At 40.7% G+C, this 25,463-nt stretch overlaps 1 protein-coding gene across 2 annotated transcripts in view; it reads left to right on the top strand.

Moving 5' to 3' along the window:
• PRR16 (proline rich 16) overlaps nucleotides 1–25,226 on the top strand; it is a 576,663-nt gene extending 551,437 nt beyond the window's left edge. For both annotated transcript variants that reach the window (XM_073555133.1, XM_073555199.1), the window contains one exon: nucleotides 23,818–25,226. The gene's annotated coding sequence lies outside the window, so the exon portion shown is untranslated. The remainder of the gene's footprint in view (nucleotides 1–23,817) is intronic.
• Nucleotides 25,227–25,463: the final 237 nt, after the last annotated feature.

Here is a 25,463-nt window from a genome sequence, read left to right on the forward strand (position 1 = left end):
GAACCTCTGGCACTGTTGTACAGAGACACAGTGTCATTCTACCCACAGCACCACGTTCCCTGTCATCCTCACACTCCCAGGCAAGTCTACAGCCTTCGGTAGCACAGGCATGGGAGAAAAGGCGCCCATACTCGGCAAACCACCCCCGAGCACAGGCTCTGAATGCTGGCATTGCAAACCTACAGTCCCTTAAAATGCTCTCATTGAGGCTGGTGGAGACTGACACCTTCCGTAACTTCATGGCATTGGCAGTCCTACAATACAACGTGCCCAGCCGCTTTTATTTCAGCAGGCAAGCCATCCCTGCCCTGCAAAAGCATGTAGAGGGAAAAATTAAACATGCGCTACTAAACGCCGTCAGTAGCAAGGTCCACCTGACCACCGATGCGTGGACCAGTAACCATGGACAGGGACGATATCTTTCCCTCACTGCCCATTGGGTAAATGTTGTGGAGCCGGGTACAGATCTTGAGAGTGGTGCTATACGTGTTCTGCCAACTCCAAGGATTGCAGGAATGCAGTCTGTACACATTGGCTCCTCCTCATACTCCAGTTCCTCTGAATCAGCGCTGCAGGAGCCGTCACAGTCTACCTCCACATGGACCCATGAACGCTTACCTGTTACGACCGATATGAGCACAGCCGTGGCCAAACGTCAACAGGCCGTATTGAAATTAATTTCTTTGGGGAATCGAAGCCACACAGCGCAGGAGCTCTGGAATGCCATCAAGCAGGAGAGCGACGTGTGGTTTGTGCCAGCGAATCTCTAGCCAGGCATGGCAGTGTGTGACAATGGCCGAAATCTGGTGGCAGCTCTGGGCCTAGGTAACCTCACTCACATCCCATGTCTGGCACATGTGCTTAACTTGGTCATGCAGAGTTTTTTGAGGGACTATCCGGATCTTGATGCACAAGGTCCGCATAGAGTGCGCTGACTTGCAGCGTTCCAGCATGGCAAGATCACGCATTGCAGCTCTGCAGCGCCGATTCCGCCTTCCGGAACATCGCATTATATGTGACCTACCCACCAGGTGGAATTCAACGTTACATATGTTGGAGAGGTTGTATGAGCAGCAGGCAGCAGTAATGGAGTACAAGCTGCATCTAGCGCAAACAAGTCGCACTGCGCACCGTTCAAACTTCACCACCACTGAGTGGGCCTCTATGAAGGACATCTGCCACATTTTGCGTGCCTTCTATGATTCCACACGGATGGCGAGTGCAGATGATGCACTAGTCAGCATGACTATCCCCCTTATCTGCCTGCTTGAAAAAACACTGCAAGCACTAAGGGAAGAGGTTGTGGAAGAGGTGGAGGATGAGGAGTCACAAATGCCATCTGCTTCTGGACAGTCTGCGCTACGTGGTTCCTCACAAAGGCCTAGGCAGGGGACATTTTGTGAGGAGGATGAGGGGGAGTCAATGGAGGAGGAAGACATCCGTCCAGGGAGAGAGGGACACAATGCTCTAGTATTCAGTATGTAGAGCGAGGGTGGGGTGATGCAGAGCAGGCAGAGATGACGCCTCAAGCAGGTGACAGCATTTCTTGGCCAGTTGGCAGTCTGCAGCACATGGTTGATTTCATGCTGCAGTGCCTGAGAAACGACCGCCGCATCGCCCACCTTCTCAACACGGCTGATTATTGGGTGTACACCCTCCTAGATTCTCGCTACTGGGACAACTTACAAAGCCTCATAACACCGTTGAACTGGGAGCGTAAAATGCGGGAGTACCAAGACACACTGGTGCATTCCATCATGTTCTCCATTCCACCCGAGAGCAGTGCTACTAGTGCTTTACAAAGCAGCTCAGTGCATCGAGGCAGAGGAGGAAGCTCTGCACAAAGAGGGAGAAGAAGCAGCGCCTCAGCACAAGGCAAGACCAGTATGGCCCAAATGTGGCAAAGTTTTGTGTCCCCGCCACAAATGTCTACACCATCACAGACTGCTCCAGTCAGCAGGAGGCAACGTTTCCGTCAGATGGTGACAGACTACATGTCTTGCCCTCTCAGTGTTCTCCCACATGGCTTTTCCCCCTTCAAGTTTTGGGTCTCTAAGCTGGATACATGGCCAGAGCTTAGCCAGTATGCATTGGAGGTGCTGGCTTGCCCTGCTGCTAGTGTATTATCAGAACGCGTCTTTAGTGCCGCAGGTGGTGTACTAACAGACCATCGCATGCGACTATCCTCCGATAACATTGACCGGCTTACTTTTCTGAAAATGAGCAAGGCCTGGATCTCACAGGAATTTGCCAGTCCTCTTCCAGATTAAATAATTGGTTGGCAACAGTATCCAGGTCTCCTGTTGTGTTCATGTTTCTACCACCTGTTTCTCCTGTAATCCCTGGGCTCCAACACCGCCAGTTGCTGCTCAGAAGTGCCGTCTGCACAGTCAACACTTGCTCCTGTGTTATTGGGGTTCAGTAACGTCAGCTGATCCCCTGCTGTGTGTCTGGCAATTTCGCCTGCTCTGTCCACACTCACACTACTACAGATTTTAAACTTGCTCCAATTACGCCTCTGCCTCCACTCTGTTTCTAGTATTTACCCTGGGCTCCAACACTGCCAGTTGCTGCTCAGAAGTGTCTTTGGCACGGGTACTCCCTCCTGCCCAGCCTGGTTCCAGCACGCCAGCTGTTTCCGGGTAGTCAACATCACTTTGCCTCCAATACGTTGTCCTGTTGTGTTGCGGTCGGGTTAGCCGAGTCTATGGTGCCTGCAGTTTAGGTGCTTCCTATGTGGGCTGTGGGATCTGGCAATGAAGACTGGTTCAGTAGTGCCAATAGGAGAAGCTCCCCCTGTAGGACTGTGGGTTTCGGTAACTCCGGCCGGCTCGCGGCCTTGCAACTTTTTTTTCATGTGTACCTTCTGTTGCCTATCTGAGGTCCAGCACCATTAGCTGGTTCTTTGGAAGTCAATCTTGAATATGTCCCCCTGGGTTCCAGTAACATCAGCTGGTTCCAAGCAGAGCCTTTGGCTTAGGTGCCTCCTTCTCGGTATCCGAGTTCCACCAACGTCTGCTGGTCCTTGGTAGCGCTTTCTGGCACAGGTACCTCCTGCTTAGTAACCGGGTTCCAGTACCAGCAGCTGGTCCTCGGTAGTTCCATTGGTTCTTGTACCTTCGGCTACCCAGCCAGGTTCCAGTACCATCAGCTGGTTCTCAGCAGTTCCTCAGCCTTATTGTACCTTCTGCTACATTTCCAAGTTCAAGCTTTTTGAAATGGTTTTTGGTAATCACGCTGGATCTCCCTGACGACGACCCTAAAGACGACGACTCTGAAGACCACCCCGAAGAAGATGACGACCCCGAAGACGACGACCCTGAAGACCAAGAAGATGACACTGAAGAAGATGACCAAGAGGACAAAGAACAAGAAGACAACCACCAAGATACAGAAGAAGAAGAGACAGAAGACCAAGAAGCAGAAGAACAAGAATCTGCAGAACAAAAAGCAGTAGAGCATTAAGCATAAGACTAAAAATCAGAGCAAAAGATATTGTCTAAATTATAAGCAGAAGAAGACTAAGCAGTGTATGGGGGTGAGTCCGCTCCTCCTCGTGGTGCCTCTGGAAAATAACTGCTGCTGTAGGCAAAACTGAACGCGGACAAATTCTGTTGTAAATCTTTTGTGACAGACAGAACGGAAGGTGTAATCTTCAAACTGTTATAGATAACAACTACAGGAATGCCTGTCACAAATAAGAATATGATGAAGAAGAAGAATATGAAGAAGATGAAGAAGTAGAATATGAAGAAGAACAATAGTTGAATAAGAAGAATGTGAAGAATGTAAAAAAAAGAATAATAGGAAGAAGGTGAAGAAGAAGAAGATGAATAAGGTTAAGAAGAAGTTGATGAAAAAGATGCTGCTGCTGAGGATGATGAAGGAGAAAGTGTGGGAGAAGTAAAAAAGAAGGTGAAGAGCATGGAAGTAGTGAAACATAAATATCTGACAAAATATAAAAAGCTTAACATAGTCAATATCTTTGTAACTCCGAACGTCTTAATAAAAAAATTAATTCCTGCTATTCCATTTGATTGGGCTAAACCTCTCTGCCTTTAATGTCTCCTCCACCTCCCCCAATACATTCTACATTATTCTTAGTTGTCTTCCTTCATGTAGAATTAACCTACAAGATAAGTAATAAGTTATTTTCATTCCGATATTTGTGTCCCATTGACTTGCATTGGTTTCCGGTATCGGAATCGGCTATATCCGATATTTTTGGGGTATCGGTCCGATCCAATCCGATCCGATATTTCCCGATATCAATATACATTTTTCAGCCAAGAACTTTGGGTAACCTTTTATTGTCGAATTTTTTTCCTGCAAACCAATTAATATTGGTAATACCTATAATTGGTTAAATACAAAAGGTTTTTCTCAATGTGGAGCAAACAAGTGTAAAGCATGTTTATATGCTGCGAAAATGCAGGCATTTTCATCCACTCAAAATGCAAAAATATACTCTATAAGAAATTATATAAACTGCAATACATCTAATGTTGTCTATATGATTCAATGCACTAAGTGCAATCTACAATATATCGGGTGCACTACTTGTCCCCTCAAAATACGTATTAGACGGCATCTTTCTGATGCGGTTAATCCCAAAACCACATCATCCTCTGCAGTATTCAGACATTTTTCACATATCCATAAGGGTAATCTTGAATTTTCAAGTTTAACCCCTTCACGACCCATGACGCCTACATAGGCATCATGAAAAGTCGTGCCCAAACGACCTATGATGCCTACGTAGGCATCATGCTATAAATAGCCCCCCTGCGGGTTGGGTGACCGGGGTCACTGAAAGGTCACCCGACCTGCACACAGAAGACACTCTACGGTTAATCCCAGGGGGCGTAGCTGAGCCCCACATGCCTATGATCGCTTTGATTGGCTGTTAAAAGTGAAACAGCCAATCAGAGCGATTTGTAATATTTCACCAATGAAGTTTGGTGAAATATTACAATCCAGCCATGGCCGATGCTGCAATAGCATCGGCCATGGCTGGACACCGACACCCGACCCCCCTACACCGACTGGCGGGGCCAATCGGCCCCCGCCACCGATGGACGGCGGCGATCGGTCACCGCCATCATCTGCTCCCACTCCCCTTCCTATTGCTCCCTCCCACCTTCCGATCCCCCCGGGACCTCCGATGGTGCTCCCGGTGTCCTGCCGCAGCTCCCGGCGTCCCACCGTCCGGATCATGGGCGCCGCCATCTTGGAAAATGGCGGGCGCATGCGCAGTGCGCCTGCCATTGTCCAAGATGGCGGCGCCATGAATTTGCCGGCTGCCCGTTCATTTTTCGTTTTGATCACTGTGATACACTCTCACAGTGATCAAAATGAAAAAAAAAGTAAATACACCCCCTTTTATCATCCCCATAGCCAGGCGCAAATAATAAAATAAAAAAAATATTTTTTTTCCATTTAGGGTTCGAACTAGGGTTAGGGTTGGAATTAGGGTTAGGGTTGGAATTAGGGTTATAGATAGGGTTAGGGTTAGAAATAGGGTTAGGGCTAGAATTAGGGATAGGGTTGGGGTTAGGGTTGGAATTAGGATTAGGGTTGGAATTAGGGTTAGGGTTGGAATTAGAGTTAGGGTTAAAATTAGGGTTAGGGGTGGAATTAGGGTTAGGGTTGGGATTAGGGTTAGGGCTGGAATTAGGGTTAGGGCTGGAATTAGGGTTAGGCTTGTAGTTAGGGTTAGAGTTGGAATTAGGGTTAGGGGTGTGTTGGCATTAGGGTTATTATTAGGGTTGGATTAGGGTTAGAGGTGTGTTGGGGTTAGAGTTGGAGTTAGAATTGAGGGGTTTCCACTGTTTAGGCACATAACGGGGTCTCCGAACGCGACATGGCGCCACGATTTATTCCAGCCAATTTTGAGTTCAAAATGTCAAACAGCACTCTCTCCATTCCGAGCCCCAACGTGCTCCCAAACAGTGGTTTACCCCCACATATGGAGTATCAGCGTACTCAGGAAAAATTGCACAACAACTTTGGGGGTCTAATTTCTCCTGTTACCCTTGGGAAAATAAAAAATTGGGGGCTAAAAAAATGATTTTTTATTTTCACGGCTCTGAGTTATAAACTTCGGTGAAGCACTTGGGGGTTCAAAGTACTCATCACACATCTAGATAAGTTCCTTGGGGGGTCTAGTTTCCAAAATGGGGTCACTTGTGTGGGGTTTCCACTGTTTAGGCACATCAGGGGCTCTGCAAGCGTAACATGATGCCCGCAGACCATTCCATCAAGTCGGTATTTCAAAACGTCACTAGTTCCCTTCCGAGCCCCGACGTGTGCCCAAACAGTGGTTCCCCCCCACATATTGGGTACCAGCGTACTCAGGACAAACTGGACAGCAACTTTTGTGGTCAAATTTCTCCTGTTACTATTGTGAAAATTATAAATATAGCAGGCTAAAAAATCATTTTTTGAGGAAAAAAAATATTTTTATTTTCACAGCTCTGCGTTATACACTTCTGTAAAGCACCTGGGGGTTCAAAGTGCTCACTATGCATCTAGATAACTTCCTTAGGGGGTCTAGTTTCCAAAATGAGGTGATTTGTGGGGGAGCTCCAAAGTGTAGGCAGACAGGGCCTCTCCAAACACGACATGGTGTCCGCTAACGATTGGAGCTAATTTTCCATTCAAAAAGTCAAATGGCGCTCCTTCCCTTCTGAGCCCTGCCGTGCGCACAAACAGTGGTTCCCCCCCACATATGGGGTGCCAGCGTACTCAGGACAAACTGAGCAGCAACTTTAGGGGTCCAATTTATCCTGTTACCCTTGTGAAAATAAAAAATAGCGGGCTAAAAAGTCATTTTTGAGGAAAAAAAATGATTTTTAATTTTCATGGCTCTGCGTTTATAAACTTCTGTGAAGCACTTGGGGGTTCAAAGTGCTCACTACACATCTAGATAAGCTCCTTGGGGGGGTCTAGTTTCCAAGATGGGGTAACTTGTGGGGGATTTCTACTGTTTAGGCACATCAGGGGCTCTGTAAACGCAACATGATGCCCGCAGAACATCCCATCAGTCTGCATTCCAAAATTGCTCTCCTTCCCTTCTGAGCTCTCCCATGCGCCCAAACAGTGGTTCCCCCTCACATATGGAGTATCTGTGTACTCAGAACAAATTACACAACAACTTTTGTGGTCCAATTTCTCCTGTTACCCTTGTGAAAATAAAAAATGGCGGGCTAAAAAATCATTTTTGAGGAAAAAAAATTGTTTTTTTATTTTCACTGCTCTGCGTCATAAACTTATGTGAAGCACTTGGGGGTTCAAAGTGCTCAACACACATCTAGATAAGTTCCTTGGGTGGTCTAGTTTCCAAAATGGGGTCACTTGTGGGGGAGCTCCAATGTTTAGGTACACAGGGGCTCTCCAAACACGACATGGTGTCCACTAATGATTGGAGCTAATTTTCCATTCGAAAAGTTAAATGGTGCTCCTTCCCTTCGGAACCCTGCCGTGTGCGCAAACAGTGGTTTATGACCACATATGAGGTATTGGTGTACTCAGGAGAAATTGCCCAACAAATTTTAGGATCCATTTTATCCTGTTGCTCATGTGAAAATGAAAAAATTGATGCTAAAAGAAAATTTTTGTTGGAAAAATTAAAATGTTCATTTTTTCCTTCCACATTGCTTTAGTTGCTGTGAAGCACCTGAAGGGTAAATAATCTTATTGAATGTAGTTTTGAGTAGCTTGAGGGGTGCAGTTTTTAAAATGGTGTCACTTTTGGGTATTTTCTGCCATATAGACCCCTCAAAGTGAGTTCAAATGTGAGGTGGTCCCTAGAAAAAATGGTTTTGTAAATTTTGTTGTAAAAATGAGAACTCGCTGGTCAACGAACCCTTATAAATTCCCAACCAAAAAAAATTTTGTTTCCAAAATTGTGCTGATGTAAAGTAGACATGTGGAAAATGTTATTTATTAACTATTTTGTGTCACATAACTCTCTGGTTTAATGGAATAAAAATTAAAAATGTGAAAATTGCGAAATTTTCAAAATTTCGCCAAATTTCCGTTTTTTCCACAAATAAATGCAAACATTATCGGCCTAAGTTTACCACTAACATGAAGCCCAATATGTGACGATAAAACAATCTCAGAATAGCTAGGATCCGTTGAAGCGTTCCTGAGTTATTACCTCATAAAGGGACACTGGTCAATATTGCCAAAAATGGCCAGGTCATTAAGGTCAAAATAGGCTGGGTCATGAAGGGGTTAATGGTATTGAGAAAGTTTTCAAACCGCAACGAGGAGGTAATTAAAAACGGAAATTATTGAATAGGGAATCCTTTTGGATTTTTACTCTGAATACCCGCACCCCCTTGGTTTAAACGCTTGATGTGATTTGATCAAGCAGTACTGAAATTTGCATTTGTAAAAACCTTTCATGTCTGTCTTATCTTTTTTGTCAAAATCAATTTGTCAACAATTCTCTGTATGCATTATTCTTTTTATATTTTGTATATACTTGTCAGTTTTTTCTCACTTGTTTTTATTAAGGTTCATATATGTGTTTAACAATTTAATTATTGTCAGGTGGTGTACTCTATAGGGAAGCATGCTATTTTAAGACCTGTGTTCTGACATTGAGTCAGGTCTTGACAAAGACACATTGAAACGCATTGACCTGTCCTACATGGAGCTGTATGTGCCTGCATAACCTATGGAAATTGTTTTTCCTTTTTTAAATAACTAGTTAATAAAGAATTTATTATCATTCCACTCTACGCTGGATTTTTTTTCTCCTTTTTTCCAGTGTTTAGGTACATCAGGGGGTCTCCAAACATGACATGGCACCCGCTATTGATTCCAGCCATTTTGCATTTGAAAAGTCAAACGGTGCTCCCTCCCTTCTGAGCCCTTCCATGCACACAAACAGTGGCTTTCCCCCACATACGGTGTATTGATGTACTCAGGAGAAATTGCACAACAAATTTTGTGGTCCAGTTTCTCCTGATACCCTTGTGAAAATAAAAAAAAGTTTGGTACCAAAGTAAATTTTTTGTGAAAAAAATAAAATTTTCTCTGATTAAAGGGCTTGAAAATTAAAATGTTGAAAATTGCAAAATTTTCAATTTTTTTGCCAAATTTCCATTTTTTTCATAAATAAACGCAAGTCATATAGAAGAAATTTTACCACTAACATGAATTACAATATGTCGTGAAAAAAACAAACTCAGAATCAGTTGCATCCGTTGAAGTGTTCCAGAGCTATAATCTCATAAATTGACAGTGGTCAGCATTGTAAAAATTGGCTTGGTCATTAAGTACCAAATTGGCTCTGTCACTAAGAATGTTTTTAGATTTTTTTCATTTTTTGTAAACTTTGGTTTATTTTTCACTGTACTTGTTAGTCCACTTAGGGGACTTAAACCTGTGATCATCTGAGTTTTTTGTGCTGTATACAGTAATGCACAGCATTTCTGTACATAGCAAAAATCATGGTGTCCTAGCTGGCTTTCTCAGGAGTACTCTCATGAGAGGCACAGATTGACAGCAGCATTTGACATGTAAACAGCTGCAAGTAGAGCTCCGCTCCACTTATGGCTGCTAGAGGCAGATGATGACTGATTAAATCAACCATCATCTACTGTCAAAGATGCAGGCTTGGCTTGTGAGCTCACATCCGAGTCAGGAAGATGACATATGATGCACAATGTATGTCGTTAAAGTGTTAAGTGTAAATTTTTAGCAACACTATTCCTCTCAACCTTTGTTCACACAGAATAATTTGATTTGGTTCCAAAACTGAATAATTAACAAAGTTTGGAGAAGTATAATTATTTAGTCACATGCTATTTTTGCACTTTTTTGCTATGATTTATTGCATATACTGTAATTTTAAAGAAATTATGCAAAAAGAATGTTAGGAAAATTGGGAAATTTATGAATATTGGGTGCTTCAGTCTTGAAACAAAAGCCAAAAACGAGTAAGGTGCACCAATTTTATAGAGCGGATTACTGTTCTTAATAAAGTTGGCACATCTCTGGGCTGTCCATGAACTTCCAGTGAGCTGGCCTAGATATTACCTACAATTTCCATCAGTATAGGAAATTTGTAGTGTGGCTTTGGCCACAGCTCATGTCAGAGAAGTGGCAGGCTGACACAAAATGGACACAAAGCAATATTTTTTATTGAAAATTTTGATAGATTTGTCATGGTGGTAATAAAGCTGTAGTTTTAATGAACGTGGAACAAAGTGTAATTTTTTATGCCTGAATATTGGTGTAGAGGAAAAGATCCATTCTTTCCCTCTTGACACTTAAAGTGTTCACCCCAGAACCCCAACATTCAATCTGACTATCCCTGGCTAAGCCATGAGTAATCATACTCCAAGCTTTCCTTTATGTTCCAGTTATTTCTGTTTCCCCACTGTGTGATCACTATCATTTTTTTCCAAATGGGTCACTGCAGTGGCATAGGGAGGGTTGCGGAAAATCTAATTCATACCTGTCTTACCTAATGCCCTGCTCCTGCTGTTCTGCTTAATGCTTCAACTGAGAAATTTCAGCATTAAATGGTTAATAAAGCAGTTGTCTGTATTTTCCATTAACAACATTAATTTTTTTTTTAATTGTTCCTTTTTTGTTATCTTAAAAATAAAGTTTAGTAGAATACTTCTAGCAAAATATTAATTTCAAGATTAAGCAACAATGACTTTTCTATACCTTCAATTTTTAGAGATTTAAGATAATCCATATTTAATGCGCTTTCTAAATTTCTCATGGAATTACAAGTCTGTGCAAGTAATTATCAGATGTTCGTACTACAAGGAATTCATGCATTTGATGTAATAATGTTCTAACTTATTGCTATAGCGATTACCTTAAAAATATACATGTCACAGGAATATTTACAGATTATTTTCATATGTCCCTCTAATGAAAACACCACAGACAAAATTTGTACAGATGATAGAAATACTCTTCCATAGTGTGGACCAAAAGCACGAGTCAACCTCTATGCTGACATAATGGTCACTGTCACCTCTTTACGGAAAAAATCTAATTAGAACATTCTATTGATTCCTGGAAATCGATGTTGCCTAGTGATGTAGAGCATGGTGAGGGCTGAGGTTTTCTCTGGACTTGCTTTGTGTTACTTAAGGATGAGAATAGACATTTTTTTTTGCTCCCTACCTAGAGACATCTTTTATCCCTTTTGCATAACTGCACTTCTGCTTAGGCCATTACTATACTGGCAGAAATCCTGTTGCCAACTACTGCACTTGATACTATTAACAACTCAACCTCTAACTCTGACATGCATAAAGAAAATAAATTTCCCCTGTTTTCATCCTTTGCTAAAGGAAATTGAAATGTATTAGGTTCTTTTGCTGAGGTCATATCAAATATTTGAGCCTTTAAGTGACACATTATTCCATTGTACAGGAGGCTACTGATCATGAGCTGGCAGGCCTGGATTGCATGGGGTCATTTGTCCCGGTGGCCAGTCCCTCGGTAGATGTTCAGGGCCTCCTAACACATTGGTAAAAAAAAGAGAGAAAATACTTCTGAAAAGAGAAAAAACAGTCAGTGTTCCTCCATTCAGAACATTTTCCTGTAGAGCAGATTTCGCCTCTAAACGTTTACAAAGCCTCTCCTGTGCTGTGCCCATGGCTTCTTAAGCCAATCCCTGCACATTACATAAGATCGAAAGTTAATTAGGGACAGATATACAACGTCTATAAAAGCTGATCTATTAAAGGTGGCATTGTCTGTTTGGATGCATAGTTTAGTTACTACAAGAAGAGTGATAACATTGCTATAATATTGATTACCCAGTCTAATCACTAACCAGAAACAAGCAGAGCAAATATTCTAATAATGGGCAACACAGAGAAAAGCAATTATAGAAAAACATAATCTAACTAAGCTAAGAACACACAAGCAATCCCACTGGTTGTATCTTTTCTTGAGCACATTAGGTAAATACCCACAGTAAATGGAGAAAAAGTAAGTGAACCTCTGCAAGAGCCCATTGGCAAAAAAATGTTTTACTTAGGAGATGAGGCTGGAAGTGTGTATTTCATACGTCGGTTTCCCATTAAATAAAGGAACACAAAGCTTGGTAACTGGTAAAAGTAATTAGTTATTGTGAACAAAGACTTGAGACAAATAGCTTTCCAAAGGACTACAGCTGGAAAAAATCTACAAAAACATTGCTAAAGATCTAGATGTACATCAATCCAAGGTTAGACAAATTGTCTACAAATGGTAGAAAATTCAACACTGTAGCTATTCTCTTTAGGAATGGTTATCTTTTTAAGATCAATTCAAAAGCACTATGCTCAAACCTGAAAGATGACAAAACCTCCAAGGAGAGTAGCAAAAGACCTATTGAAAACATTGCCAGGACACCACAATGGAAGCTGCCACTGTTCAAAAAAAAAATTGCAACCCATCTAAAGTTTGTACTAGACCACCTGGATATTCTAAAATGTTTCTCCAAAAATGTTGGGTGAAAAGATGTAAATGTATTGCATCTTGCTTGGAGGAATATGGCATCCAACTGTCCTGGCTCCAGTGTAGGCATTTCCATCCTTTCCCAAGAACCAGTCTCAGCTCCTTCAGTGTTAGTCTGCAAAGGGGTAACCGTGGTAACCCAGGAAACACCTTTGATGTCATCATCCAATACCTTTTAAGGCAAGGTCAAGTGTTTGTGCACCTCCTGAGTATTCATGTAGAGATGTACACTGCTGGCATATTATTTCCTGAAGTCAAGACACAATTTTTACTTCACTTTGCTTAAAGGGAAGGTGCCAGCCAAAAAATTTTTTTCAGCAATTGAAAAAATGTGAAGAATTAATGTTTACATTTTCTTAAAAAATATTATCATTTGTTTTTAATTTTGTAAAATATGAAAAATAATTTTAAAAAGTTTGGCATTTCCACTTGTTAACACTAGGGGAAGCAGCTACTGAAATTTGGCACAAAAACCTAGTGTACAACTAGCTCACATTACTGCCCTGCAGTAATTATGGGCGGAATTTGCTGACATGGGTGTGGTGTCACTCCTCTCCTCCCCTTCTGCGTGTTTGCTAAGGGAAAATAGAGGATGACATTTAGGAACACAGTGAGCAGCCATTTTGATGGGGCCTGCAAAGTTACTGACTGTCTTTGCATGCAAAGTCTGGATCAGAACAGGCCATCAATCAGCAGAAATGTTTCCTGGATTTCTGTGAAGCATCCATGTGTATAAAACACAGCGCTCTATGTACAATCCCTGGCACCGAACAGGGTCCCCCCATAGAGCAGCAAATTGCTCTCCTGAAATACTCTGTGCTGCTGTCACCCTGCTCCTTCCACTATATATCTCCCTCTGTGCCCCCTATAGACCAGCACACTGCTCTCCTGAAATACTCTGTGCTGCTGTCACCCTGCTCCTTCCACGATATATATATATATATAATATATATATTAGATACATGGCTCAGCAGTCAGTATCACACAGGATAGGATTAGATACACGGCTAAGCAGACAGTATCACACAGGAGAGGATTAGATACACGGCTCAGCAGACAGTATCACACAGGATAGGATTAGATACACGGCTCAGCACACAGTATCACACAGGAGAGGATTAGATCCACGGCTCAGCAGTCAGTATCACACAGGAGAAGATTAGATGTCCAGCAGATTGCCAAGTGTTTTGAAACAGAAGGAAGCAGCTCCTCCTATGTTTTGCAAGAGCAGGGGCTGCAGCTGGTCGGGTGTTTTGGAAAGAGCAGCTCGGTCTCCAGGAGCTCGTCCTGTATCCTCTCCTGCAGCTGGTATGTGAAGAGTGAACATCCAAGCCCTGTTATGCTGGAACAGTACAGCATCCAGGGCTTGCAATAGAGTGTAAATGGAGCTAAAAGGAAAGCACTGGGCTCTAATAAAATAGCACCTGGCCACACCAACAGCTGTGAATTGAGCTGCCCACAGGGGCGTGCCCAGTTCACTCCGGATGCTGCTGCAATGATAGAGATAGAGTCGGGAGCCGACTGTTATGTCTTATGCCCAGGGACTGCAGTAAATGAGCATGGAAAGTGTCGTTCAGCAGCCAGAAAGGTAAGATGGCAGCCCCCAGTGGCTGCATTAATACAGTAAAAAAAAAAAAAAAAAAAAACACACCACTGAGTCAAGCTTAGGGGACAATATCTTTTTATACTATTTTCTTTTTTACATTAAATTATGAAAAAACACGGCACCTTCCCTTTAAGCTTGATGTCTGTTTATCTATTTAACTACTCCAGAATGGTATCTAGCAACTAGTCAGCACACACTTCCACAATGAAATTAGAATAACAAGAAGGAAAAGTCATGGAATTATGGAAATCACCCAATTGATTTAAACAAGTGAATGATATCCAAATGATGAAAAAATGGACAGAAAAAAAAATCTTTTGATTTATTCAGTATTGAGTATGAGAGTATGTATACACACCTAGACTTGGCATATATCAGTAAGGTTATTACTGTCTGCTAAGGGGATATTCTGCCATACTGAATGCTCTTGGGTACAAAAACCTTTGAAAACATTGCAAACCTTTGCAATTGCCAACCAATGATGTCCCAAATTGCTGACGAATGATGTCTGGAAATGCTGCCAGCTATGTTTGCTTGTTTAGACCATGCCACCTGCTCACAGTAACATGAAAAATATGTGGCCTGACATTGTTGTGCTGAGAAATGGCTCATGGCACAATTTGGAGAAATGGTCATAAAACTGGCTCCACGATGGATCCATTTTGAACTGCAGGAGGAATAGGGCATGACATGCCAAGCCTAGGACATCAACCAGAGTTTACACAAACCATCAGGAGGCATTTCATGACTTTGGGTAACAAGCTAGATGTCCAGCTGCAAATATGCCATTGTTTAACTATAACATTTTAGAAGATTAAAATGGTGCAGAGCAAGATGGCAATTGAGTCTAGAATGGACATTTATTCTCTTCAGTGTCCATGGGCACTTGCACTTTATTTTACTTGGATTTTTGTTGTATTTATTAATTTAAATCATGCAGTTCCCAGGTCTATACAAATAATACAAACTTTATATAATTTAAGTCCATTGCTATTTATATCCACATGTACCCAACTCTTTTTTCCTGTTCCTGTGTCTGCGTTTTTTTGCTCCTGCTCTTGTTTATTAAACATTTTATACATATATTTTAATCTTGTTTCAATAAAAAATATGTTTTTTAGCCCAGTATTGAAAAGCTTGTTTCATCTAAGTGCTTGTTCAATGTTTTTCCCTTTTCTGTGGGCACATATTTTGGGATTTGGGTTCTTTTTGGTGCTATATTTATTTATAGATATCATGAATAAAACTGCAAATAAAATAGCGCAGAAAGTGTTTTTTTGCACTTATATTAGTATGCAATTATATTTTTAATAATTTGGACAGTATTTAGTAGAGATGAGAGGATAGTATTCTCCTATGAGGTGCTCTTCTCTATATAATAAACCCTACAACAACGCATGCCTGTTAACTGACCCTGTTCGGATCTAGTGCATGCTATTAAAAGTTTTCAACCATTATATATATAAATAAATAAATATATATACATATATATAAGCACCTCATATTAGAATACTTAGAGGAAGAGCTGGTACATAAGCACCATGCATAAGTCTGCTGCCTGAATGAACCAAGGTGGTATTGGCAGCGCCAATCACAATGAAACTGCTGATCCTGTATAATTGGCTTGAGTGACTGCACATGCCCTAAGAGATTTACATTTGCTGTTAATAATATAATATCAGAGAATAATTGCAAATGCCTCAAGAGATTTCACTAATCAATTGTACTATACTATCAGAGAGGTGTATGAGTGATTAGAGCAATCTAAGCCCTGACATTGTACCCGCCGCCATAAAAGCTGCAAATGATTTATGATCTATTTCATTACAGATTGATCGTCTGGTGTTATGTGTTTTTAAAGAGTGTGTTATTTCCGTTATCTACTACTATACTAATTAAAAGTTACGTTTTAATTTAGGGCCTTTATATAAGGGATCTTTACTTGCCTTTGGCACTTAAGGTACTGTCACACTTAGTGATGTACCAGCGATCCCAACCAGCGATATGACGCGGTCAGGATCGCTGGTGCATCGCTAAGTGGTTGCTAGTGAACTGACACACAGGCAGATCTCACTAGCGACATCGCTGGGGACGGGGGTCGCTACTTACCTGTCACACCAGGCGATCCTGCGTCCTCCCGCCCGGCTCCACGCGTCGCTCGTCGTCACAGCAGGAAGCGCCACAGGAAGCTGACGACGAGAAACAGTCCTGAACGTTCTTGCGCGATCAGCGATAACCAGTGGGGGAGCCGGTCGCTGGTAAGTATCAGACACAGAGATATCGCTAGCAATATCGCTATAACTTCACAAGTTATAGCGATATTGCTAGCGATATCTCTTAGTGTGACATGCCCTTTAGTGTGAATTTGATAACCCTAAGCTGACCTTTGATGGTTTTTCTAGTGTTTTATATTCCACAATGTGCTCTGCTTCCTCACCACTAATACGGTTGCGAAAGGCAAATGAGGCCATTTGTGAAGTGCATTTGGTAGTAATATTGCCCTGACAGCGGCTGTCAGTGGTGGTGGGCTGCTTCTCTTGCTGTTAGAAGCTACCACATTTTTTGCCGTAGTATGTTTTTATTTCTTTTCCACTACCTTCTCCATAGCCATTGTAACTTTTTCTTTTACCACACATTTTGTACAACACTATAATTAACTTTTGACAATGATTTCAACACGTATATTCAACGCCTGACAAAAAAGGACGTAACTAGAAATGCTAGGTAGGAACATACAGAAAGCAAAATGTGGCAAAAAAGCCTCATCGCTGTGACATGTATGGTTGTTAAACTCGACTAGTATAACAGGTGTGCAAAAATGCCTTCCCAAAATTACATAATAATTAATACTAGGTCAGTACAGGTACACATTCAAAATGTCAGTACCTGCAAGATAATGCTGCAGTGATGTGGATGTAAAATTTGACTAGATGTGCAAAAAGTTGTTTATAGAGTGCACTTTGTGAGATAGACAGTTGCAGTGAAATGTCTGGATTTTGGAATTTTTTTTAGTAAAAAAAAAAAAACAAAACATTTATTCGCCAATTCACAAAAAGAATTGCACAAGAAATGCTAAAACTCATTACAGTCACATTGTGAATAGCAAGCACACTGTCTCTGATTGACACTGAGTTACAGTGCCTTGTGAAAGTATTCGGCTCCCTGGAACTTTTCATCCTTTTCCCACATATTATGCTTCAAACATGAAGATACCAAATGTAAATTTTTGGTGAAAAATCAACAACATGTGGGACACAATTGTGAAGTTGAATGAAATTTATTGTTTTTTTTTAATTTTTGTGGAAAGTCAAAAACTGAAAAGTGGGGCGTGCAATATTATTTGGCCCCTTTACTTTCAGTGCAGCAAACACACTCATTGAAGTTCATTGTGGATCTCGGACTGATCCAATGTTATCCTAAATGACTAATGATGAAAAATATAATCCACCTGTGTGTTATCAAGTCTCCGTATAAATGCTCCTGCTCTGCGATAGTCTCAGGGTTCTGTTTGAAGCTCAGAGAGCATCATGAAGACCAAGGAACAAAACAGGCAGGTCCGTGATACTGTTGTGGTGAGGCTTAAAGCCGGATTTGGAAATAAAATTATTTCCAAAACTTTAAACACCCCAAGGAGCACTGTGCAAGAGATCATATTGAAATGGAAGGAGTATCTTACCACTGCAAATCTACCAAGAACCGGCCGTCCCTCTAAACTTTCATCTCAAACAAGGAGAAGACTGATCAGAGATGCAGCCAAGAGGCCCATGATCACTCTGGATGAACAGCAGAGATCTATAGCTGAGGTGGAACAGTCTGTCCATAGGACAACAATCAGTCGTACACTGCACAAATCTGGCCTTTATGGAAGAGTGGCAAGAAGAAAGCCATTTCTCAAAGATATCCATAAAAAGTGTTGTTTAAAGTTTGCAACAAGCCACCTGGAAGACACACCAAACATGTGGAAGAAGGTGCTCTGGTCAGATGAAACCAAAATCCAATTTTTTGGCAGCAATACCAAATGATATGTTTGGTGTAAAGGCAACACAGCTCATCACCCTGAACACACCATACCCACTGTCAAATATGGTGGTGGCAGCATAATGGTTTGGGCCTGCTTTTCTTCAGCAGGAACAGGAAAGATGGTTAAAATTGATGGGAAGATGGTTAAAATTGATGGGAAGATGGATGGAGCCAAATACAGGACTATTTGTGAAGAAAACCTGTTGGAGTCTGCAATAGACCTGAGACTGGGACGGAGATTTGTCTTCCAACAAGACAATGATCCCAACCATAAAGCAAAATGTACATTGGAATGGTTCACAAATAAACGTGTCCAGGTGTTAGAATGGCCAAGTCAAATTCCAGACCTGAATCCAATTGAGAATCTGTGGAAAGAGCTGAAAACTGCTGTTCACAAGCAATCTCCATCAATTCTCACTGAGCTCGAGCTGTTTGCCAAGGAAGAATGGGCAAGAATTTCAGTCTCTCGATGTACAAAACTGATAGAGACATACCCCAAGCGACTTGCAACTGTAAACGCAGCAAAAGGTGGCGCAACAAAGTACTAAGTTAAAGGGATCGAATAATATTGCACGCCCCACTTTTCAGTTTTTGAATTTCCACAAAAAATTTAAAATAATCAATAAATTTCATTCAACTTTACAATTGTGTTCCATTTGTTGTTGATTCTTCAACAAAAATTTACACTTGGTATTTTAATGTTTGAAGCATGATATGTGGGAAAAGGTTGAAAAGTTCCAGAGGGCCGAATACTTTCGCAAGGCACTGTATGTTTTTATTTCTGCAAAAATTATTGTCCTGGCTTGCTGCTGTTTGTAGTGCATTAGGAATTAAAAAAAAGTGTAATTGTAATTCAAATGCAGCAGGGAAATTGCCAGTTGCACCAAATCATTGATCAATCACACTTAATCTGGGACTCCTCCTCTCTCATATCATCATCATTCTAATGATCGCTTTACATCTAGGTCTGTAACAATGTTAAGAAGGCTTTTTATTGTCACAGATTAGGGCTCTTTACTGTGACAGCAGTGAGAACTATCTGCCATAACATTTAATGGTCAATTCATTAAATAAGTTCCAGAAGCACCTGAGTGTCTTTCTTGAAAATATAATATTACAGATTATGGGTACTAGATTTCAGCAGATGGAACATTGGTCCAATAATTTTTTCTGAGACTGGTAATTGCCTAAGCCCTATTCACCCAGCTGAGATGAAAACAGCACCAATCGGGTATTAATAATGCACCTAGAAAAAACTTATGGTGGTTCCAAATAAATAAAATCTTATGTATTTAATTAGGATTTTTCTAGTTCTAGAGTGACTGAATATTTAGAACAAGAATAACATCTGTTAGACTAACTAAAATCTGACCCACAGTTAATCCTAAAGAATGTTTTATGTTTGACAAGCATTTCGCTACAGTAATTTGATAACTGTGGATGTTTAAATAACTTTAGACCTTTGTCATCTTTAGATGTGGTATAGACACTTGCAGTGGAAGAGATATCTTAAATCCAATTATTTTCAGAACACAGTTGTCACATTAGCTGAAAGTGTGCTTAAGACAAATGCAGAGTCAACACTATAATTGTCTAATGTCTGCCTCTATAAATAAATGCACAGTATGTAGTATCATGCCTTGTGCAGTCTTTTTTATTTGATAGACTGGAAATGAATAAAAACTTGAAAACGTACTAATTTATTCCATTCACATATCAAGGCTAGATGTTCATGGTACTGTAGTGGCCATTAAACGACCACTAGTCGGCTTCATTAAGCTGCTTGGTAGTCATTTTATGGTCTGTTTACCCAGAATGACGAATGCTCTATACATGCAGAATGATCACACTGGTGTACAGTGATTTTGGTGCTAACAATGTCTGAAACGTTTTATATTAAGTTTATGGTGTTGATTAAGGGTACCGTTACATTTAGCGATGCACCAGCGATTCCGACCACGATACGACCCGGTCAGGATCGCTGGTGCATCGCTAAATGGTCGCTAGTGAGCTGTCAAACAGGCAGATCTCGCCAGCGACATAGCAGCGGTCGGCGGTCGTTACTTACCTGTCAGACACGGCGATGAAGATGTCCTCCCGACCGCGTCCACGCGTCACTCGTTGGCGCCAGCAGGAAACCCAGCAGGAACTGGCCGACGAAAAACGATCCAGGACGTTCTCGCACGATCAGCGATAACCAGCGGGGGAGCCGTTGGAGGTAAGTATCACACATAGCGATATCGCTAGCAATATCGCTGCTGCGTCACAAAATCAGTGACGCTTTAGCGATATCGCTAGCAATCTCGCTGTGTGTAACAGGGGCTTAAGAATATTACTTCAGTTTTGCCAGATTGGCTCTAGTTTCTGAGATATTTGATAGTTAATTAATTACAGTAGAATTCTGGCTTCAAAAAGTCACTTTCATAGAACTCTATGCCTACAAATTGAAACTCGAAATAATTACATGGGATATTTCATTACCTAAGGCCTCTTTCACACTTCAGTTTTTTACAATCAGTCACAATCCGCCAGGTTTTGAAAAAAAACGGATCCTCAATTTTCTTTTGAGGATCCGTTTTTTTTCCCCATTGACTTCCATTAATGGCGGATTGTGACGGATTGCCGTCCGTTGCATCCTTTTTTTTTGTGGATCCGCCAAAAGTTGCTGTCCGTCACCATCCTCAAAGATTTCAAATCGGAGCTTGCAACGTTTTTTTCTCTGGCGGATCCTCCAGACACTAATTCAACCTCAACCCGAAATTCTTTCTGGGTGCCGGACAAAAAAAAAATTCTCTCACTCTCTCTCTCTCTCTCTCTCTCTCTCTCTCTCTCCTTTTCCAGGCTGCGATTCCTTTAAAATTCTTCATTTGTCGGATCCGTCAAAAAAACGGACAGGTGGCATCCGTTGTCATCAGTACTAAAACGGATCCGCCATCCGTCCTTTTGGCGGATTATGACTGATGCAAAAAACTGAAGTGTGAAAGAGGCCTAAAACACTGTTAAACAGTGAAAAGACAGACCAAAAGCTATTGCATTTATCACACACAAGTCTCATTGGGTGAATACATTATTTTAATGAATGAATGAATTATCTCAAAACCTGGAAACAATTCCGCAAAAGAAATGAGAATTTTTAATTCAGCACCTTAAAAATACCCCTATTGCAAGATGCACATGCAGTATCATATTATCAGTATTTCATCGCCTGTTTACTCAGGACAATGTGCTGCCAATAACAATGATTTCAAGATTTACTTAAAAGTCATCACACACGAATGTAGGGTCGGTGGGCCGAGCTGGGGGGTGGTCCCTCTCTTACCGTGCAGAGATGTAACAGAGACACGATGGAGGCAGATGTCGGGTACAACAGGTCCAAGTTTTATTCTCTTCGCCGTCCACCTGACGGCCTCCGCAGTACACCGCACTTCAATACACTTTACCTCACTTGACTTCTCTTCACTTATCAGTTCTCCGTTTCCAGAGCCATTTCCCGCACACCGTACTTTACACCGGGGACGTACATATAAGTACCGGTCCCTCTTCACTCTTTGACGCTCCTGTCAGATCCGTCACTGTGGCCACCTTAGGCCCGTAAACCAACAGTACTTTTACGGAACAGTCGTCTCCCTCTTTCAATACGATATGCTTTACATCGGTGCCTCGTCTATACTGCGAACAGTCGTCTCCCTCTTTCAATACGATATGCTTTACCTCGGTGCCTCGTCTATACTGCGGTATTTTCCAGTCAGGACCACCCCCCTGACATTCTCTCTCCTCAGTCCCCCAGGTTTGGTTTTCCTCAAAGTGCACAAATTGTCGCAGTCCTCCTGTCACTCGAGCTCCCCCTGGGGACTGGAACCTTCTGGAACCCTCCCTCAGTATTTATACCATTCCCGATTCCCTGTAACTCCGCCCCCCCATGACCAATGGTTTCCTAAGCCCTAAGCTGATGTCAAGTTCTTTGCTCACACTACTCCCTGCCCTCTAATGGTCAACCCAAGGTACTGCACGTCCACTACACTTTTTCAGCTGTTTCCCCACTGTAGTAACTGACGCCTGTCTAAACTGTGCAAACCTTCCTTTCTCTATTCTGACAAGTCCGTCCATCCGTCAGGTCACCTTCCCTACATGATTTTGCTCATTCATTTAGCAATTGCCAGCTTGTTTAGACAGGCCGATAATTGCCAACAAGCGTTCCTATAAAGGCATATTCTATGATTATCAGCAACTTAAATGGATATTAAGTAAGCAGTTGTCCCTTTATATTGATTTAGAAAATCTGATTATAATGTCAGAGTTGATAAGAGATGAAACAACAAGATCCAGTAATTGTTGACATTGTAAAATTTCTTTTTCATGGAGATAAAAGTTCTCAATTTTAGACCCTGGGTAAATAATTGGATATCAGAGCATAACAAATAATGATTAGACCATAATGACTGCCATACTATATAGTTCATACATAGCACAAATAATTAAAAGGACATTTTAAAGTTTCAGCACTCGGCTAAGTGGAAAACAGAAGTGGAAAATTTCCATATGAAAATGGGCATCCTGCAGATTTTCAAATTCCATGGATTGTAACTTCAGAATTCTTCAGTGTATGAGAGTGATATCTGCAGTGAATCTTCATAAAAACTAACTTACATTCTGTCATGTGTGATTATACCCTTGGGTAGAAGGACAGGTCCACATTTGCCCGATTTTTCAGGATCACATCAACCATGGATTTTGCTACAGATTTCATCTCTGTTATGTTGTACGGATGAAAACTCCACAGCTTGCAGGCGAGATTTTAAAAATCTAATTTACTTGCTAGTTACTGTATTCTACTATGAATTTTCATGAAAATTCATAGGAGAGGAAGAGAAGTGGCACTCACCAATTTTAATGTCACAAGTTTGCCGTCAGAGACATCGATTGACTGAGCAACAGTTGTACATTCTGCTACCGACTCACACCTTTTGAGAGCCAAAAAGAATCTTGTCCTCAAGCAAAACAGCTGTTGCTCATTTCACTGATGTCTCTGATTGCAATCCTATGACGTTACTGTTGGTGAGTGCTGCTTCTCTTGCTTCTATGAATTTTCATGATCTTTTGCAAATATCAAGCTGAGCACCACAGGACATGGCTATTAATCTGGAGATTTTTTTTTTATCCCATTTTTTCCTTGCAACTGAGTGTGGTGGCAGTAACAGGATTTCATTCTTTGGCCCTTCTAACAAATTTTTCCTTCTCAACTCTGCAGATTATATCCCCTGTAATTCTTTACCATGTGTACTTACTCTTACTTTCCAGTTATTAGTGCCAAATATGATCAACATCATGTTCAGAAATCATTTTATCCTCTGGATGCAAACGATTAAAGTTCCTGTTAAATTACTGCGAAAGATCGGAAAAACTAAAGAATTGAAAAAAGATTTTGGAAAATTCCATAACTTTCCAGTATACAAAGAATGACCTTTGAGTTAGCCTTACCCACTGTGTAAAAGTTTGCTGTGTATTTTGCTTATAGCATATCATATGCATTATTATTGTTTCTTTTATTACTATCATCTTTTGGCTTTTATGTAACTCTTTGAAGCAACTCAGTATGTTGCATTTACGTTTCATGTGACACCGATTGATGATGGGATGGTTTATTATAAAAATGCTGAATGTCATCTTCATATTTTACCCAGCATTTTTCTCTATTTCAGGTCCTAGAAGCAAGAAGAACACCTAAAAACAGCAGCTCCTCCACAGGTTTCTTAGATTTACATTTTTCATTGTGACGCCTGCAGGCTGAAACAATGGATATACATGTCAAGAGACTCTTCTTTAGCACAGCACAATGAATGGAGATTTCCTCAATAAAAACTGTTTGCTTTTTTTTTTTTACCTGTTGCCCTAAATAAATCATTTACAGCCTGTACTAATGTTCACCAAGGAAAGAAATGTAAAACTAAGTGAACTGCTGCTGCACCTTCTTCTGAGAACACGAAATGGAAGGGTAACTGAAAATCTAGAAGATCCGGTGTCACTGAATCCCAACATTTCTAGACAAAAGCAAACAGTATTATTGATAGGTTCCACAAAGATCCGGATGCTTTTAACTACAGTGGAAGAAATTCTCTCTCCTGTTTTTTTTTTATAAAGCCATAGATGAAAACACAGTTGACTATGGGACAGAGATATATCTCTTTCTCCGAATTAACAGCTGTATTTCAACAGTTGTGGATTGAATTCAATGCACGTCATAAATCTGCACTGTCAGTTCCATTCAGGGTAATGATATGTACCATCATTTGCACAGATGGACAGAGCATCTAAAGACAATATCATAGTACATATTTGTGGGGCTTGCAAGATAAATGGAAATGTTTTCTTTTCACGGAGTCATCACTTTTCTAACCCCCAAATATTGGTTTTCTTGCCTTCACGTAGCAGTCACAAACCTGTCCCAGGATTGATCATTGAGATGTGATACTGCCAAATTAGCCTTTGAACCAATCGTTCTTGTTCACCCAGTATACGTTCTGAAGTTTTGATCTTTGTCTCATTTTATGTTCTATGGTTTTTGAATTTACTTTTTGAAATATTTTATAAAATTTGCCAAGGATAAATATTTTTTTTACATAAATACCAGCATCTGGAGGAACTCCATGACATCTCATGAGAGAGGATATCAAACATTTACAATTTTTTGTTTTTCTTTCAATTACATTTAGATGAAAAAAAAATCAGTTTATTCTGTAGCCGTCATTTATTTACCGTAGCTTATTTTATAACGTCAGGAAGCATAGATTATTTTATAATGTAGCGGGAAAATATATTGCCATGTCAGGTCATTGCATTTCAGGCTAAAAGCTTTAATATAAATAGTATGTATCATATTGTAAAATTATTATGTAAACTTATATAGTATATTTCTAAATGCATAAATGTATAAATTAAAAAAAAATAATAATATTTTTCACTAAACAGATTCAGTAAAAATATTTTGATATTCAGTAAATGATGGTTTTAAGAGTGAAGGCATAGGTGAAAACTATTGTATGAGTGTTTGAAAATGTTTTTAGTTAAATCCAATATATCTAATATTTTCCAAATAAAAATACATTTGGAATATTGGGGATTATTTTTTGTGTGGAATGCTTCTGCTAACACTGAAAGTTTATACATTTACCTGAGAGAAGCCCAAAACTTCAAAATAATAAAAAAATAATAAAAATACAGTTATACAACTTTTGTGCTTCAGACACCACGTTTGCACTTTGCAGACCATGACTCTGTTAATTCACATCTATTTCTCATCTTCAGAGCTATATTATGTATATTATACCATGATGTTTAATGAAAACCT

The sequence above is a fragment of the Dendrobates tinctorius genome, unplaced genomic scaffold (genome assembly GCF_039654945.1).
Source record: "Dendrobates tinctorius isolate UK_male_01 unplaced genomic scaffold, ASM3965494v1 ptg000003l, whole genome shotgun sequence".
Taxonomy (NCBI): Eukaryota; Metazoa; Chordata; class Amphibia; order Anura; family Dendrobatidae; genus Dendrobates; species Dendrobates tinctorius.